The following is a 19,862-nucleotide window of genomic DNA, read 5'->3' as shown; positions in this document are numbered from 1 at the left end:
GTATGCTGTGGCGAAACAGACGATACTGGAGCGCGTCTCAAAAACCAGGAGAGAAAATGTGCGACAGCTCATCTACGAAGAGCATCTCGGCGACAGGTCTCCGTCCCAGCTGTGGCGGTGCATCCGTCTTCTCGTCGATGAGCAAGTTATGCCTGATGACACGCTCGCAGAAATCTGGACTGAAAAGCTGCCTTTGCCTGTCCAGACTGCAATCTCTGTGTATGAAGATAGGCCAGTAAATGAACGTTTATGCGCCGCCGACAGAGCATACTCCGCCAGGTAACGTGAGCTCCGTGCACTGCATTCTGGACGTGACCGCACTAAGACGCTTTCTGATGCCACGCCCTTGTCTGGTGCTGCTAATAACAAGTTTGTTAAACTAGCCGCCCTGCCTGCACCTTCAACTCCCCGCAATGACAGTGCATCGGCCTCTGTGGAAGACTCTGGGGCACATACTCCGTCACCTAGCAACTACCCACAGGAGTACAGGCCCGCCCAACCTTACTGTTTCTTCCACGCGAGATTCAGTCACCATGTTCTTACCCAAATTCCAACCGCAGGTAGGCTACGGTGCCACCTCCTGCGATGTAAACAACAGGCACCATCTCACGTTGCACTCCGTTTCGGACAATAACAGTAAGTGTGGTCGAGTCTATGTTCGTGATTTACGATCAGGTGTATGTTTTCTGGTAGACACTGGCGCAGACGTCTCTTTGCTGCTGGTTCGCCTAGCAACCAATAAAGTGCAACCACACAGAACAGTACTTCGCGCAGTGAACTTGTCTACCCTACAGTGTTCGGGTTCCACTTTGTATACAGTGAAACTTTCGCCCGAGTGCAAGCTGGAGTGGACATTTCTCGTGTCAACAATTGAAGAACCTATTCTCGGAATTGATTTCCTCAAGCACTATCAGTTGTCACTAGATTTTGTGCAAAATTACTGTCCCCCCCCCCCCCCCCCCCTAACAAACATATTCCTTTCGCATCGCCAAGTGACAGTTCGGCTAACACCAAACATGTGTGCTGTGCTAAGAAGTGTGTAAACCTATCCTTGGAGCTGCAATCTTGGACAAACAAGTGGCTAGTGGAGTGCGCCAAGTCTTCGAAGTTGCGGATGGAACATATGGAAATGCTGCTGCATCTCCGCAACATACACCACGAGTTGGCCTCCACACAACAACGCCTCGCGGCACTACAAGCAGACGACTCATCGGCTACAGACAAGGTCAGTCTGTGCCAATCTGGTGTTCCCGCGCCAGTGCACGTTAAGGACAATGTTGTGAACTCTGTAAACTGTGTCAGTACCCCCTTTTGTAATGATAGGGTATGCCCGAGTGCTCATGCTCCTTGCGTTCTGAATGGACAATTAACTTGCCAAGCTCGTGGCAATGAACTACGGCCATCTGCTGTTCGGCCACGCCCACTCGTGCCTACAGCGCTCGTAGCGGCACGGCCCGCTACCAAGAACCGGTGTAACAACCTCGCCCATGTTAACACGTGTGCGGCCTTTACGCAGCCTACGAGCAGGTGGCACACCTGTACTTCCGTGCCCTCAGCGCCACAGCTTGGCCCGTCCGCCACTGCCTGCTCCGCTTCATGGACATCTGACTGTCGTGCCGCGCCACGTATTGCAGTAGTCACTAACGGCACAGTTCAACGGTTACGTGTAACCGATGGGCCACCCATATCGCAATGCCCACGCCGCCTCAAGCCGGAATTTATGAAAATTGCAAAAGAACAATCAGACGATCTGTTACAAAAGGGAATAATTGAACCTTCTTCTGGTTGCTGGGCTAGTCCTATCCTGTTTGAGCAAAAGAAAGACGGTACTTGGCATATGGTCGGAGACTATAGGTGTTTAAATGCCCGCACCATCATTGGTAAATATCTGGTCCCACACATCGCAGACTTCAATCATGCGCTCGCAGGTGCTAAGTACTTCTCTGTTTTGGACTGTAAGCACGCATTTCATAAGATTCCTATGGCTGTGGAGGACACTGAAAAGACTGCCATAACCACTCCCTTCGGGCTGTTCCAATAGAAATTTATGCCGTTTGGGTTGAAAAATGCCCCCCAAACGTGGCAGCGTTTCATGAAACAAACTTTATCCCGTCTAGACTTTTGTTTCGTATACATGGACGACATATTGGTTTTTGCTTCTACTTTGGAACAGAGTGAGGAGCGTGTTCAAGTTGTGACAGATATTTTAGCAGCCGCTAGTATTGAACTGAACAATAAAAAGACTCAATTGCACCAGTCATCCGTCACATTCCTAAGTTATGTTGTGTCATCGGACGGTCTGACACCACCACAGGACAAGATCAAGCCTGTTCTCGAGATGCTATGCCCTCAAGACCTATAGGGAATTACGCAGGTTCATTGGAACAGTTAATTATTACCGAAAACATTTGCCAGCCGCTTCTGCGGTGCAGGTTCCTCTCACAGATGCTTTCGCTGGCCCACAAACTTCTGGCACCCGCCAGGTACCATGGACACCAGACATGGGCAAGGCATTTAATGAACTCAAACAGCTGTTGGCCTCCACTGTCACTATTGCTCACCCACGGGCAGACGCCACAATGTTTATCACTACTGACACTAGTGACAATGCTATCGGCGCAGTACTGAGTCAGACATACAACGATGTTACGACCCCCCTGCAGTTTTTCTCAAAAAGCTAAACAACGCGCAGAAGAAATACTCAGCATTCGACAGAGAATTACTTGCAGTTTACGAGGCCATAAGACACTTCAGAACTGATGTTGAGGGACGAGATTTCTATGTGCTCACTGATCACAAGCCGTTGGTTCCTGCCATAAAAAATCCTGCGGCTGATCCGCCCCCACGGCACTTTCATCACATCGATTACATCTTGCAATTTACAAATGACATTCGCTACATCCGAGGAGCGGACAATGTGGTCACTGATTTTCTCTCGCGTGTTGGTGCTGTCACAACCTTAATTGACTTAACGGACCTACCTCAGTTGCAATCGGCAGACCCCGATACCATGCAGTTAATTTCAGACCACAGCTCCTCTCTCCAACCGGTACGCTCTACTTTCCCTGGCATATCTGACTTAGTGTGGTGTGATGAATCGACTGGTACGTTGCGGCCATTCATTCCTAAGCCCCTTCAACGCCAGGTCTTTGACAAACTACACACATTAGCACACCCCGGTGTCAAAGCTTCCACCCGTCTGGTAGCTGAACAGTTTGTCTGGAGAGACATGCGCCGTGACTGTCAGTCTTGGGCAAGGGCATGCATGGTGTGTCAACAGAACAAAGTTTCCAGGCACACTTCTCCACCCCTTGGCTGTTTTGCCCAACTGCCAGGCCGGTTTCACCATGTTCATGTCGACCTCGTAGGCCCTTTGCCCCCCTCCGAGGGTTTCCGTTACTTGTTTACAGCTATTGACAGGATGACTCGGTGGGCTGAGGCTGTGCCTATTCTGAACATTACCTCTGAGACAGTAAGTCAAGCATTCTTAGATTCGTGGATTTCTAGATTTGGCTCACCTGTTTACCTCACCACTGACCAGGAGCAACAATTCGAGTCTTCAGTTTTCTCTGACTTATGTAAAATGTGTGGTATTGTCAAAATTCATACTTCTGCATACCACCCCCAAAGCAATGGGCTTGTCAAGCGATGGCATCGCACCTTAAAGTCTGCCCTGCGTTGCCATGACTCACTATGGACAGAGGCACTGCCCTTCGTGCTTCTTGGCATTCGTGCGACTTTCAAGGAAGACCTCAAGGGTTCCGTAGCTGAGTTTGTGTATGGCCAACCTCTGGTTTTGCCTGGAGAATTAGTCACTCCGACCCCACTTCCACGGCCCTCTGAATTCCCTTCACTTCTCGAGCGGGTGCGCTTGCACTGCAGCAAAATTCAGCTGCCACCTCTGGCTGCTCATACACCTCCGCGCGTGTATGTACCGCGCACGCTAGACTCTTGTGAGTACGTGTTTCTCAGAGACGACTGAGTCAAAGCCCCGCTTCAGTCGCCCTACACAGGTCCTTACAAGGTCGTCAAACGCTCTGAGAATAACATGGATCTCCTCATAAAAGACTCTGTAACCACGGTCTCACTCAACCGAGTGAAACTAGCTTTCATTGAGCCTCAGGTGAACCTCCCTGATTCTGCCCCTATTTCTCCCACTCCTGCTTCGAGCGGCCATCCATCTTCCCACACCATGCATTTGGGTATTTACTCTCCACAGCGTGTTTCTCTGCTGAGCACTGCTCCTTCTCTGTGTTCATCTAATTCGAGTGGACAATCTTTTCGGGGCTTCACTCCTCACAGCCCTCGCAGTCGAACTGCCAACCACTCAGATTCTACCATTGTGTTACCATCTTCGTGTGACAGCTCTTTGTCACGCCGTTCAATCCACGCTGGCTCCTCGTTGCCTTCGGTCACGCTCCCTCGTCTGTCAGCTGATCGTGTAAGGTTGTCTCCTGTGCAGTCCAGTGCACCTGCCACCCCCCTCTTAGCAGATGCTTGTGACAGCGAGAGCGAGAGCACCAGCAGCAGCACAGTACTGTTTGTATAAAGCGTTTATTTTGCATTTTGTTTACGACCTTCCACTAAGGAAGGGATTCTATTTGTGTTTATCTGCTCTGCATAGTAACTAACAGTTCTTGATAAAACTTTACGTAGTTTTCGTGTTAGATTTCTTAGTGTTTTCTTGATCGTTTAGAACAGAAAGCGCCCTAAAACCGTCATTTGTTTGTTTCGCGGCCGTTAGCCACTAGTCACTTGAATCAGCAGTTGTCTTGTGACAGCGAGAGCGAGAGCACCAGCAGCAGCACAGTACTGTTTGTATAAAGCGTTTTTGTACTTATTTGCTGTGCTTAGCTTTTAAATAGTTTTTCTGGGAAAACCTAGCGTAGTTTTCGCGTCTCGTATTTCAGTGAGTGTTTCTTGATTATCAGAGTAGCTCATCAGAAGATTATCTTGGGAATTTGTCACCGTATAGGGTAGGGTAAACATAGTCATGTGTAGGGACTGTGGTTGTTGTGAGCGGACGCAAGGAGAATTGGCCACTCTTCGGGGGCAGGTGGAGGCTTTGTCTGTTAGGCTCATCGAGCTCGAGGCGCAGGCGTCGGCTCGTAGTGGCGTTGGGGCAACTGTGGTGAGACCTATGCCTACTTCGGTGGCCTTGGAATCACATGGAACCCCTGATGTCGCTGCGTCTTCCGGCAGTGAGCATCTTACCGGTCAGCCATCACTCCAGGGTGAATGGCGGATAGTGGTGGGCTCTCGCGTGCCTGGCCAAAAGGCGAAGGTGGGATCTGGCCGCGTGGCAGCTGCCTTACCCCTTTCCAACAGGTACGGGGTGCTTCCTAGTGGTGATGACATCGTTTCCGAGCCACCACAGGATGCCTCGCCTGTTGGGCCAGTGGCCGATTCTCCGGCAAGGTCCCGACAGTCACAGAGGGCGGGCCTATTAGTTATAGGGAGCTCCAACGTTAGGCGGGTTATGGAGCCCCTCAGGAAAATAGCGGGTAGGTCGGGGAAGAATGCCAGTGTGCACTCGGTGTGTTTGCCGGGGGGTCTCGTCCGTAATGTGGAGGAGGCCCTTCCGGCAGCTATTGAACGCACTGGGTGTGACCGGCTGCAGATAGTAGCACATGTCGGAACGAATGACGCCTGCCGCTTGGGTTCTGAGGCCATCCTTGGTTCCTTCCGGCGGCTGGCTGATTTGGTGAAGACAACCAGCATCGCACGCGGAGTGCAAGCTGAGCTTAATATCTGCAGCATAGTGCCCAGAGTCGATCGCGGTCCTCTGGTTTGGAGCCGTGTGGAGGGTCTAAACCAGAGGCTCAGACGACTCTGCGACTACAATGGTTGCAAATTCATCGACCTCCGTTATTGGGTGGAGAACTGTAGGGCCCCCCTAGACAGGTCAGGCGTGCACTACACACCGGAAGCAGCTACTAGGGTAGCAGAGTACGTGTGGCGTGCACACGGGGGTTTTTTAGGTTAGAGGGACCCCCCCTTGGGCGAAACGATAAAATACCTGACGGCTTACCAGAGAGGACATTATCATCGTTGATAAAGAACGTCCGTCCTCAGAGACCAAAAACAGGAAAAGTTAACGTAATATTGGTAAACTGCAGGAGTATCCAGGGCAAGGTTCCTGAATTAGTATCTCTTATTGAAGGAAATAGTGCGCATATAGTATTAGGAACGGAAAGTTGGTTAAAACCGGAAGTGAACAGTAACGAAATCCTAGACACAGAATGGAATATATACCGCAAGGATAGGATAAACGCCAATGGTGGAGGAGTATTTATAGCAGTAAAGAATTCAATAATATCCAGTGAAGTTATTAGCGAATGCGAATGTGAAATAATCTGGGTTAAGCTAAGTATCAAAGGTGGGTCAGATATGATAGTCGGATGCTTCTATAGACCACCTGCATCAGCAACTGTAGTAGTTGAGCGCCTCAGAGAGAACCTGCAGAACGTCGTGAAGAAGTTTCGTGATCATACTATTGTAATAGGGGGAGACTTCAATCTACCAGGTATAGAATGGGATAGTCACACAATCAGAACTGGAGCCAGGGACAGAGACTCTTGTGACATTATCCTGACTGCCTTGTCCGAGAATTACTTCGAGCAGATAGTTAGAGAACCAACTCGTGAAGCTAACGTTTTAGACCTCATAGCAACAAATAGACCGGAACTTTTCGACTCCGTGAATGTAGAAGAGGGTATCAGTGATCATAAGTCAGTGGTTGCATCAATGACTACAAGTGTAATAAGAAATGCCAAGAAAGGAAGGAAAATATATTTGCTTAACAAGAGTGATAGGGCACAAATCGCAGAATATCTGAGTGACCACCATCAAACGTTCATTTCTGAGGAAGAGGGTGTGGAACAAAAATGGAAAAAATTCAGAAACATCGTCCAGTACGCCTTAGATAAGTTCGTACCGACTAAGGTCCAAAGCGAGGGGAAAGATCCACCGTGGTATAACAATCATGTACGAAAGGTACTACGGAAACAAAGAAAGCTTCATCATAGGTTTAAGAGTAGTCGAATCATAGCTGATAAGGAAAAGCTGAACGAAGCGAAAAAGAGCGTAAAGAGAGCAATGAGAGAAGCATTCAACGAATTCGAACATAAAACATTGGCAAACAATCTAAACAAGAACCCTAAAAAGTTTTGGTCATATGTAAAATCGGTAAGCGGATCTAAATCCCCTATTCAGTCACTCGTTGACCACGATGGCAACGAAACAGAGGACGACCGAAGAAAGGCAGAAATACTGAATTCAGTGTTCCGAAACTGTTTCACTGCGGAAAATCGTAACACGGTCCCTGACTTCAGCCGTCGCACGGACGCCAAAATGGAAAATATTGAAATAAACGATATCGGAATTGAAAAACAACTGCTATCACTTAGTAGCGGAAAAGCATCCGGACCAGACGAGATACCCTTAAGATTCTACAGTGATTATGCTAAAGAACTTGCCCCCTTTCTATCAGCAATTTATCGTAGATCGCTGGAAGAACGTAAAGTACCTAGCGACTGGAAGAAAGCGCAGGTCGTTCCCATTTTCAAGAAGGGTCATAAATCAGATGCGAATAATTATAGGCCTATTTCGCTTACGTCAATCTGTTGTAGAATAATGGAACATGTTTTGTGTTCTCGTATTATGACGTTCTTAGATAATACAAATCTCCTTCATCATAACCAACATGGATTCCGCAAACAGAGGTCATGTGAAACTCAGCTCGCCCTATTTGCCCAAGAAATTCACAGTGCCGTAGACACTGGCGAGCAGATTGATGCCGTATTCCTGGACTTCAGGAAGGCATTTGATACGGTTCCGCACTTACGTTTAATGAAAAAAATACGAGCTTACGGAATATCGGACCAGGTTTGTGATTGGATTCAGGATTTCCTAGAAGAAAGAACACAACATGTCATTCTTAACGGTTCAAAATCTGCAGATGTAGAGGTAATTTCGGGAGTACCGCAAGGAAGCGTGATAGGACCTTTATTGTTTACAATATACATAAATGACTTAGTTGACAACATCGGTAGCTCCGTGAGGCTATTTGCAGATGACACGGTTGTCTACAAGAAAGTAGCAACATCAGAAGACTCGTACGTACTCCAGGAAGACCTGCAGAGGATTAATGCATGGTGCGACAGCTGGCAGCTTTCCCTAAACGTAGATAAATGTAATATAATGTGCATACATAGGGGCAGAAATCCATTCCAGTACGATTATGCCATAGGTGGTAAATCATTGGAAGCGGTAACAACCGTAAAATACTTAGGAGTTACTATCCGGAGCGATCTGAAGTGGAATGATCACATAAAACAAATAGTGGGAAAAGCAGGCGCCAGGTTGAGATTCATAGGAAGAATTCTAAGAAAATGTGACTCATCGACGAAAGAAGTAGCTTACAAAACGCTTGTTCGTCCGATTCTTGAGTATTGCTCATCAGTATGGGACCCTTACCAGGTTGGATTAATAGAAGAGATAGACATGATCCAGCGAAAAGCAGCGCGATTCGTCATGGGGACATTTAGTCAGCGCGAGAGCGTTACGGAGATGCTGTACAAGCTCCAGTGGCGGACACTTCAAGAAAGGCGTTACGCAATACGGAGAGGTTTATTATCGAAATTACGAGAGAGCACATTCCGGGAAGAGATGGGCAACATATTACTACCGCCCACATATATCTCGCGTAATGATCACAACGAAAAGATCCGAGAAATTAGAGCAAATACGGAGACTTACAAGCAGTCGTTCTTCCCACGCACAATTCGTGAATGGAACAGGGAAAGGGGGATCAGATAGTGGTACAATAAGTACCCTCCGCCACACACCGTAAGGTGGCTCGCGGAGTATAGATGTAGATGTAGATGTAGATGCTTCCCCCTGCCATGGCTTTCCCACACCTCCCTGCCTCCCTACCATTGCTCGTACAGGTGCCATCCAAGAATTCACAACACATGTGCACCCTGATGAGATGCATAAATTATCTGTTGTCGTAGATGGCGATACGGTGTGTGTGGTACTCGCGTGTGACAATATTGAGGGAGGAAGTGCAGAATCTCGTGTGGTGCGACGCTTTAAATTGAGCGGAAGTGCTGCGTGTGGCAATTTGCATGCCTTTGTTAGGCCTTCTGGCAAGGTGATTCTCCGCCTGCCGGCTGACGAAGTGCTACACCTCCACTCCAGGACGGGACGTCGTCTTCAGCCGCCGGCGTCGCTTGCTGACTTCACAGTCGACGTACTGGGTTTCACCCCCCGGTCTCCTACCAGTCGACCGCTTCCGCCTGACGCAGAAGAACTGTGCGTTACCTTCCTAACTTCTCACCCCCCCCCCCCCCCATTCACAGGGACGTACTCCTTACTGTGCAGGGGGGGGGGGGGGGCTACGTGGCGTAGAGCGCCATAAATATTGATATTTGTTCTGTGCGTAAGTGTGCTATCTTTGAGGAGAGGGCTTTGGAGAGGATGTTGGACACTAACGGGAGTTAGTCTCTGGACTTGTATCTGTGTAGAAGCTAAGTGTGAATACATCTGTATCCGAGAGAATTCTAGTTGTTTACCTACAACTATTCCATATTCCCTCACTATGAACTGAAGTATTCTGCATAATCACTGGAGAAAATAGCATTGTTATCTGTGAAGAGCCATAGGATATTAAACTCTAGTCTCTCTTCTGCCTTGAAAACTTATCAGTTTCAACTGAGGCGGGGGGATTGCATGTTTTAGGGTAGGGTGGCATTAAGCCTTAGCCACATACAAATCTGTCACTTGACAGTTTTAGTTTATGGTAATGGATTACCCTTAACATCTTCAATATGGATTCCCTTAATGTTTTTCACTTACCGTCAATTCTATTAGTGGTACTGAAAGTTGTCCCCTCCCAGGAAATCAGCTTCTTTTCCCTTCCTGCACGAACCTGGTTTAGGCTGCACAAAAATGTCTTTATTCTTTGCATTGGTGCTACTCCCATAACTTGCAAGTGCTCAGCCCATACCTTATGCCTTCAGGGTCTCTATTAACCATGATTTCAACTGGATTGTTGGTGAGGCTTCTCACACCAAGTTTCATCAAGTTTCTGGGCTTCACCCATTGCAGTGTGGTAACTTTGAGGACACAGGCACTGCCAGAGTCATGACAGATACTTTCCCATTATCCCACCCAGAGGAGTTGTTTTAAGTCTTTCTGATGGTCATTGTTATTCAAAGACTGATCTCACTTAAGTATATTTTCTGTTTGCCGTAGACAGAGTCACAAGCGCTTAAGGTTGTGGGGACATAGAACCTTTGGCTCTACCTCCAATAACATCGCTGCCGTACCGCAGCAAGAACAAATGTATCTTTGACAGATAAGTTCTATGTGGTACACACTCTATGCTAGACACATTATGTATACACTGCGAGAATAAAAGTATTCATAGTAAGTGACGGGAGTGCGAGTGATTGTTTATCACCATAATTACCTTGCGTGCTACCCACTACCTACAATGGTGACCCCGTTATTTTCTTTTCAACCACACTGTCAAATACAGAGTTATAATCACACCAGCATGCCACCGATCACTGTGAGATACAAACTACACACCACAATGAATATGCTCAATAATGGTGCTTCACTGGCTGGCATCACTACAGATGATTTATTTGTGCATCTATCTGGTGTTCTCTCCGATTCCCAGGCGATATAACCAGCGCAACTGTGGTTCTCAAATGGCTGACAGTGTTCCCATTATGTCAACAATTGTCGAACCAGTGCATCGTTACCTCTTGCCAAACGGACAAACATGCTAAACCGCAAATCAAGAACAATGTTATCACTGAAAGTGGTGTGACGAAGTCTGCCACCCACTTACTTAACTGTGCTACATCAACAGTGACCGCATACGGTAAACAATGGCTGCCGCAGCCATGCCCCCCCCCCCCAACCAGTGCTAAAAATATACCGATCATTGACAGTGTTAATGAACTACAATGCACTCATTTTCATTCTAATGACTCAGCACATATCAATATTCCTTCATGTGCAATGTGCCAAATTACAAACACCCTCCAGAGTACCACAACTGTTGAAAAACAATTGCCACCATCTACAATTGCATTCCACTGCATAGAACTGATATTTATGGGTTATTGCAGACAAATCCAACCAACAAGTGACCTTCCTGTGGCAGACTACGTTTTCCCATGGCCTACACCTGAACTTTACATTCCGTGCGATACCGTATGTCAGCTGGGTGACACCACACTTGGTACGGCCACACTGCGACTTGCAGCACGTCGACGTCACACCGACAACAGCCGTGCCGCATTCTGGGCCACGCTTGCCATGTGACTTCACTCAACAAGCAGGTACATAATGTCTTCCTGCAAGTGCGCAGGATTTTCACACCTCACGACCACAGCATATCAATATGATGAGTCTGACTGCAACTACGCCCCATGCACCATGGGACACAATAAATACCTACATCAGCCGCTGCATTGGGTGACCTACACTGATGCGCAATCCACAATGGTTGCCACTAACGAGGATCCGTCCACCACACCATGTTCCTCAGTACCTCACTAAGACGCCATCCTCCACTATGCCGATGCACCAACTGCAATACCTGCGCTGCATGATAATCGGTCACGACACCAGCATTACCGACACACCTACTGCAACTACCGGGCCATGATACCAGCTGCTGCCTCTATCAGCACCACCAGATGGGGTTCACAAGCCTGCACCACGTACTTTGCACGATTACAACCACCTCATACTGGTCCTGGCCCCTCGCCACCAGGCAGATTACCACTGGCTCACACCAATTTACATCTGCTGCCACTGCAAGTTTATTATGCACGAATATGGTTCGCAATCTGCGAGTGCATGATGCAGTCAACTGGGATCACATATGACTACAAAATGTTTTGGACCACCTCTACACCAACATCAATCTTATCAGTGACCTCCTATTGAATGCACCAACCACTGATAGATACGATATAGTGAAGATGCTTATACTGCAGCTTCTGTCACATTCATGGGAACAACTCCACCTAGCCATTGCTGAGGCACCACTGAGCCACAATACCCCTTCAGCACTCTGGTGCAGATTATGCCTCTGAATCGACACAAATCGTACTCTCTGGTCACTATGCCTTCTCAAGCTGCCTGAAAATGTACAGACGGCCATGCTAATACATGAGGATAAACTGCTGGAAACCCGGTTATGTCTTGCCAATCGGTACTTATCTTTATGCGACATCACGCCTTGATAAACACTCGCATCGGCTCTAACACCGACGCCAATACCGGTTACATCTACAGCCAACCCGGGCCAGGGTGCACATCGGCTCCACCCACGGAGACCATTGTGCAGAGCTCACTATGCAGTGCTCGGCCGACTAACAGTCACCTCAGCCAAGCCCTTCCAAGCTGCACCCGCAGCAGTCTAGCAAGACTCCGTTGCAGCAAGACACCAACAATCAAATACCACGATGCACGCAGCGTTTGTAGTGGAATGTAAACAACCAGCTGCCACATTCATACCGGCCATCAACCCATGCCTAACCATCACAACAACACACCCAGCCAGGATGCTGCACCTAATCGGCCACACCACCCATGCCGGTTCCATACACGCTTCGGTACCGACACGTGCCGTTATCATCTACCTTGCAGCTACCCAAACCAGTACAGTGGCCTGAATCAGGTGCATCAGGTCGCCCCATGCTTCAAACCACCTCTTTATGAAATATAACAATGCTCGTCAAATCCCGCGTCTATATTCTAACGGTGTGCAGCTCTTCATCTATGACAACCATCTTAGAGCATACTTCCTAGTCGGCACAGGCACCAACGTTAGCACGCTGCCACCTCAGCTTGCACTGGGAAAATGTACACCATCCGCTATACAATTACGCACCGTGAACGATTCAGTTATTCCTGTGATAGGCAAGGCCTCTATCACAATTCAACTGGACAACTATACCCTTCACCCATGGACATTTTTTGTGGCCAGCACCGTAGAGCCAGTGTTGGGTGCACATTTTTTGAGGCATTATAATCTTCTGCTGGGCCTGATTAGGGCCTTATTACTACATTGTGATGACCGCACGCCGATCAGTGGAGTAAACAGTGGCCACCTACCGACGGACAAGACTTCGTCACCTGCTCCTCCTACCTCTGAAACAGTACTGGATCTCACGCTTAAGTGCCAGGCATTGTTTGAGGAGTTTAAAACCGCGACTACTGCATACACTCTGCCACACCAATTCCAGCTCATGAACACCTAACGAACACCTCTGCAAGCACTGCTCCAAGATCACAGCACAACTGCACATCACACCGCAACAACTGTTGCCACATCAGCAACAAGAGCCACCTGCCTGAGATGCCACCAGGCTTCAGAACCATAGGTCTGTTCAGTGTCTCTTACTTCTGATGATGGTGTCCCCATGAGCAGGCTGAGCAGCAAAAAGTGATATTGCTCTCATGAGCAGGTCGAGTGTAAACACCTCCTCACCTTCATGAGTGGATCATGTGCTACTCCACATCAGCTCTATAAAAAGATTAACGTCATACGCGAAGGTACTGTACACAGAATTAATACTACCTCTGATCCATTGGTCCATCACCGGCCCCACTGCCTCACCCCTCAGAAACTAAAGGCGGCCAAGGCCAAAATAGAGGAACTGTTACGTGAGGGCACCACCAGGCCAACAGACAGTGCATGGGCCTCACCAATTACTATGAGAATGAAAAAAGATGAAATGTGGCACCTGTGCATGGATTGTAAACATTTGAACAGTTGCACCATCGCTGACAGTTAACCCGTGCCTAATATTCAGAACTTCTCCCAGGAACTGGCTGGTGCAACCATCTTTAGCGCGATTGACTGCAAAAGAGCTTATTTGTAGATCCTAATGGCCATGGAGGACATCCCAAAGATGGCCATAAATACACCATTTGGCCTTTTTTAATTCTTCCTTATGCCCTTCGGACTAAAGAACACAGCCCAGACTTGGCAACAGCTCATTGACAGCTTATTTTTGACCATGCCCTTTTGATATTGTTACTTGAAAGGTGTAATTATCTTCTCACAAACAACTCAAGATCATGAGCAACACCTCCAAGTTGTATTTGACAAACTAGCAGAGCATGATGTTGTGGTCAACATGGACAAATGCCAAAATTGGCAAATATGTGTTACGTTCATAGGCCACCTTGTCATTGCTTCAGGCATCCACCCCATCCCAGAAAAGATAGACCAAATCTGCAACCTACCACCCCCGACAGACCATCAAGAGTTGTGCCGCTTTTTAGGGGTAATTAATTTTTATGAGCAACACCTCCCCCATGCCACAGAAACACTTGTGGCACTCACAGAGTCACTCTGCGACAAGAACACATCAGACAAAAGTAAGCTCACTTGGACTCCTGATATGCAAGCAGTTTTCAAGAACATCAAAACCGAGCTCGCTCACACCACCACTTTGACACTCCCATCGCAAGACGCCCATCTGGTTACAATGGCTGACGCCAGCGACTGGGGGAAAGGGGTGGTGCTACAACAGAACATCCACGGGGCCCAACCCCTTCTGTTTTTCTTGCAGAAACTTACCGACTCCCAAAAAATGTGGTCAACCTTCGACCATGACTTTTTGGTGATACATGAGTCAGTTTGGTATTTCCGAGATGACAGCAAGGGACACTCACTTACTATTTACACAGACCATTGCCCTCTCGCTGATGCTACTAAAAACCTGCCACCCAATACCTCCCCTCGACGATTCCACCACCTGAACTTGATTTCACAATATACTAAAGATGTCTGGTATGTACGGAGAGCAGGAAACTTGGTGGCTGACTACCTCTCACAACTCGCCGCCACTTCGACCAACTAGTGGAGGCACAAGCAACTGACATCGACCTTCAAAACCTGCTATCTGGACACACAACGGGCCTCCAGCTCAAGTTTTTTGTGATGGGGATCCCATGGTAGGCAACAACCAGTCATCCCATAGAGCTTCTGGAAGACAGTTTTTGACCTCCTGTACAACTTGTCTCACCACAGACTACCCCCGACACTGACTCATAACAAAACATTTATTTTGGGCTAACATTAAATGGGACTGCACTGCTTGGATAAGAGCCTGCATCCAACACCAATGGGCAAAGAAAGACTGTCACACTCAACTGTCCTTTGGGAAATTCCCCATCCCAAAGGGCTGTTTCCAATATGTCCATGTTGACTTGGTAGGGCCATTCCCAGATCAAATGGATACAAGTACATCTTGTCAGCCATAGGCAGGACAACGCAATGGGCGAAGGCCACACCTCTGACTGATATCTCGGCTGACACCGTCACCCGAGCTTTCATGACACTATAGATTGAATGCTTTGGCTGTCCAGAGACCCTGACAACTGACCAGGGCTGGCAGTTTGAGTCGGCCCTGTTCTCCAAGCTCTGCTGCCTCTATGGGTGCCACCAGTTCCACATGATGGCCTACCATCCTCAATCCAATGGACTTGTGGAACATTGGCACTGAACCCTCAAGACAGCACTCGTATGCTATGACCAGGAGTGGACGGCGGCCCTCCCCTGGGTGCTGCTGGACCTAGTAACATGTCTCAGAGACCACATCTGCCACGTCTGCATCCCACCATGCCAAACCGACCATCTTTGTGGTCAAGGACCTCCATGCATACGTCATGCTCAGGACTCATGCCATCAAACCCACCCTCCACCCTGTGTAAAGTGGCCCGTACAAGGTGTTGAAATGAGAGCTAAACACTTTTGATATCTTGAAAGCTGGAAAAATCACAATAGTGTCACTGAACCACCTAAAACCGGCAAGGACTTTAGTGGACACACCCAGTGTTTATCCTCCACTGGCTCCAGGTCATGGCCCCTCAAGCCAGTTTACAGTCGGCCTAGACCTGCAAGACTACCTCCCAGAAGACATTTTCATAACAATGCAGGACTTGCTACTCATGGTTATGGTCAAATTTGACAATACACAGTCGAGTTACAGCTCATTCTTGAAGTCATTAGAGCATTCTTCACCCCTTCTGCCTGCGATCGACACAGCAGACGTGAAATACACTCTTTCTTCAGACAGACCTGCTCGTTTCGGCCCCGGAGCACTTCATAACAACGACTGACACCCCAGACACCACCACTGGTGGACCGACAGCCTCACCAATGCTGGACAACACACCACCAGCACCTCAACGGACACTGCCATTGCCCCACTGGCACTGGCTGCCCTTTACAGTCGCCCAGGCACCTGGCGCACTATGAGATGTCAGCCCTTGCCATTGTCAGCAGGACATGCGTCACAACGTACACCAGTCACCTTACTCCACAACTGGGGGAGGGGGGGGGGGACTCTGTGGGGGTGTAGAACCACTGGCTTTAGCCCCCCCTCCCCAATAATATCAGTGCCCTGCTGCAGCAAGAACAACCGTATCTTTGCCAGATCAGATATCTGTAGTATGTGCTCTATGACACACGTTGTGTATACGCTGTGAGAACAAAAGTATTCATAGTAAGTGATGGGAGTGTGAGTGATTATTTATCGTCATAATTACCACACCCGCTCTCCACTACCTACAAGGTTATTAACAATCCTTTTTGTTTCTAACAGTACCACAGGCTGCCTTTTGGCATGACCAATGCTCCATTCATTTTTCAGTGATGCTCCAAACAATTATCCTGCAATATTCCCCACTGTTCAAATTCTGTTGATGATTTGAAAAAAACAATATCATTTCCACCAAGCTGTTAGTTTAAATGAGTACTTTGTTAGGCACAACTGGCCAGTTTACATGATGTCCATTCACACAGAGTCAATATGAGGACAATATTAATGTCAATGGAAGTGACCTAGATCATCTACACAACCTCAAGTGGGTATTAATGTTGCTACAACTAAGGGGCCTGTGTTGGAATCTGTAGAAATGTTACATTTTTCCATGTAAATTGAAATGTTTGGGGCATGTTATGGACAAGGATGGTGTGTGACCTAGTGTATATCACCTCCAAGATGACACTTTGTTGCACCTTACAATTTTAAAGAACTACAGTTACTACTTGGCAAGCTAAACTATTACAGGTGGTTCATGTTGAAATGCTGATGCGCAATGGAACAAACTTTGTAAAGTAAGTGTTCATTTCAAGTGGACCCATGAAAGTGTGCTTGCCATTTCCTCCCACAAGAATTGCTTAATTCAAGCAATCTGGATGCCTCATCATTCTTATAACTAACACTTTCAAGTATGGAGCAGTAATATCCCACTGTTTTTCCATGTCTCACACACTTCCACCACTGTCTACCTCTGAAGCAGTGAATGTGACAACCAAGGACCACCTCCTATACTGTGTTTATGTCTATACATGTAACAACTGGCCATAGGGCTTTTAATCAAAATATCCCACCACCAAAACCTGTTTTCTCTCTATTGTCAGCTTTGGGTATGCCAAGGAGTGCTCCTTCTCTCTGCAGCTGCTGAAGGTTAATGAATCATATTCCAGGTGCCCTTTGGTCAGACATCTTAACAGTTTTTCATCAGGGACATTGTGATCGCTCCAGAGCCCAACAGCTCACACACCATTATGTGTGTTTGGATGGTATACATGATACAGCCAGCAGCCCATTACTGTTTTAATCCTGGCCACTATGCTAGGGATCTGTGTGTTAGATGCAACATCCCATTTTCCTCAAGTGGTCTAAATGTCTCCCGCCTCAGCTGAAGCCCCTAATAGAGCAGTAGGTCTCCCTAGGGTTGCTATTTTAGAAACTTCTGTTCATACAATGGTAACTGTCATTACCATCCATCTCATTTCATCGCTCTTCTAAATGCAGCAGTACGCTAAAGACAATCAAAATGCACATTACCCTTGATCCATCAGCCAAGTTTCTCACTCTCAAACATGCACAATGTTCCAATGTTATATCTAATGATGGGCAATGAAATACACCCAAACTTCATGATAACCTATATTTAGCCAAGAACCAATGAGTTATTAAGATGCTTGCCATTTAAAGTGAACCTGGGGCCATGTAAATTTCATTAAAATGCTGTGCTCACTGCATGCAGTACCTCTCAATATCTATACTGAATATTAGTGCAATTTTATTTGATAAAACTTCTTTGTAGAAGACCAGATCATCTGAAATAAGTCTGTATTGTACATGGTAAATCACTGCTGTATGTGAGGAACAGTAATGGCCCTTCAGTAACTCCCTGAGGCATATCACATATTACTTCTATGTCTGTAGTAGGGTCTCAATCCACTTGGTGTTTTGTGTCAGTGAAGAATTTTTAAATCCAATCAAAAACTTTCTTAAATATCCCACAATATCACATTTTCTTTAGTTGGTATTAGTGTGGTAATCAAGAGCTTTTTGAAAGTCATAGGAACACGGAACCAGCCTGATTACCTCTATCCCCAGAAATTCTAATATTGTGAATAGTGCAACTTCAATTCACACAATTGTTGTTTTCAGAATTACTGCTTATTGCCACAGAGGTAGGCATTTTTTCCAGGTTGGTCATTATTTTTGAACTCAGAGAATATATTTTAGGACTTTTTGGTAAGTGGATGTGATCCATTACCTTTTCCTTTGTTGATCCATTATGGATCATGGGACGACGGCTGGCATGACCTTCTTGATGCAATAATTTACCAACAGCCGTATGTATTGTAGAAATTTATTTTATTTTATGAACTTCTATGTGCTACCAGTTTCGGCATTACATTGATACCATCTTCAGGTCCCACTCGTCATAGTCTTAAAATCACAATATACGGAAGGAGCCATATACCTGGATCCGTGAATCAATTCGTCCTGCAACAGCTCTTGGTGGCCAGGCAACACAGACTGGGGCCTGAAGATGGAATGAGTGTAATGCCAAAACTGGTAGCATATAGAAGTTCATAAAATAAAATAAATTTCTACAATACATACGGCTGTTGGTAAATTATTGCATCAAGAAGATTATCTTTTCCAGTTGCTTGAATCATGCAGCCTCTAGAACTGTTCTCTGCTCAAGGAATTGGCACCATGTCAAAGCTATTGAGCCATAATGACGTACCTCATTCAAAATGTTAGACCAGGGTTTGATCATCATCATCATCATCATAATAGGCTTCTAAGGGACTCTAAGCTCCTGTGCCGATCTCACATGATTCCTCCAGATGCTCCTGTCTTGTGCTGTCTCACAATTTGGTCTTCTTTATTCTCATCAGATGTCCAGTCCATTGCAGTTTCTAGCATTTATTATGTTTACTATCACTGGTTGTTGTGATAGCTCTTGGATTTCTGTCGTGTCTTCTTTTCCAGCAGTGTGGTTCATTGTCATAATATGGACCAAAGACTTTTCTATAAAATTTGTTCGCAAACACTTGTAAATGATGGTGTTCTGTTTTCATTAGGCTCCATGTTTCTGTCCCAAAGATTAGAACTGGTCTGATGATTGTATTATGTAACTTTATTTTAGTTTTCCTAGTCAGCAGTTTGGACCCTAAGAGATTTTGTACTGCATAATAGGCTCAGGTAGCATTTTGTGGTCTCATTAGACCAGGGTTTGGTGTTGCGAAAATAGTTATTTTAGCTTGTCACGAACGTGTGAACCACATATCAATGAAGTTTTATTGTCATCATCATTGATTATCAGAAAGATAACTAAGAATATATATGTGTGGATACATCACTTAGTTTCGCAGCCCCAGAAAGGAAATGTGAGCTGAGCAACAGAAACTGGCAGTCTGCAAACTTCTCTACTATTTTCCTTCTTTTGTACATTTATCAACATAACATTTCAAATCATAGTGCAATCTGAATTAAGCTTTT

At 46.7% G+C, this 19,862-nt stretch overlaps 1 protein-coding gene across 1 annotated transcript in view; it reads right to left on the bottom strand.

Annotated features, from left to right (window-relative positions):
• The window catches only part of LOC126144709 (Down syndrome cell adhesion molecule-like protein Dscam2), a 458,008-nt gene that overhangs the window by 82,971 nt on the left and 355,175 nt on the right, over positions 1–19,862 (bottom strand). The gene's annotated exons all lie outside the window — the stretch shown is intronic.

This window comes from Schistocerca cancellata, chromosome 1 (genome assembly GCF_023864275.1).
Source record: "Schistocerca cancellata isolate TAMUIC-IGC-003103 chromosome 1, iqSchCanc2.1, whole genome shotgun sequence".
NCBI lineage: Eukaryota > Metazoa > Arthropoda > Insecta > Orthoptera > Acrididae > Schistocerca > Schistocerca cancellata.
This window is presented reverse-complemented; position numbering and strand designations above follow the sequence as displayed.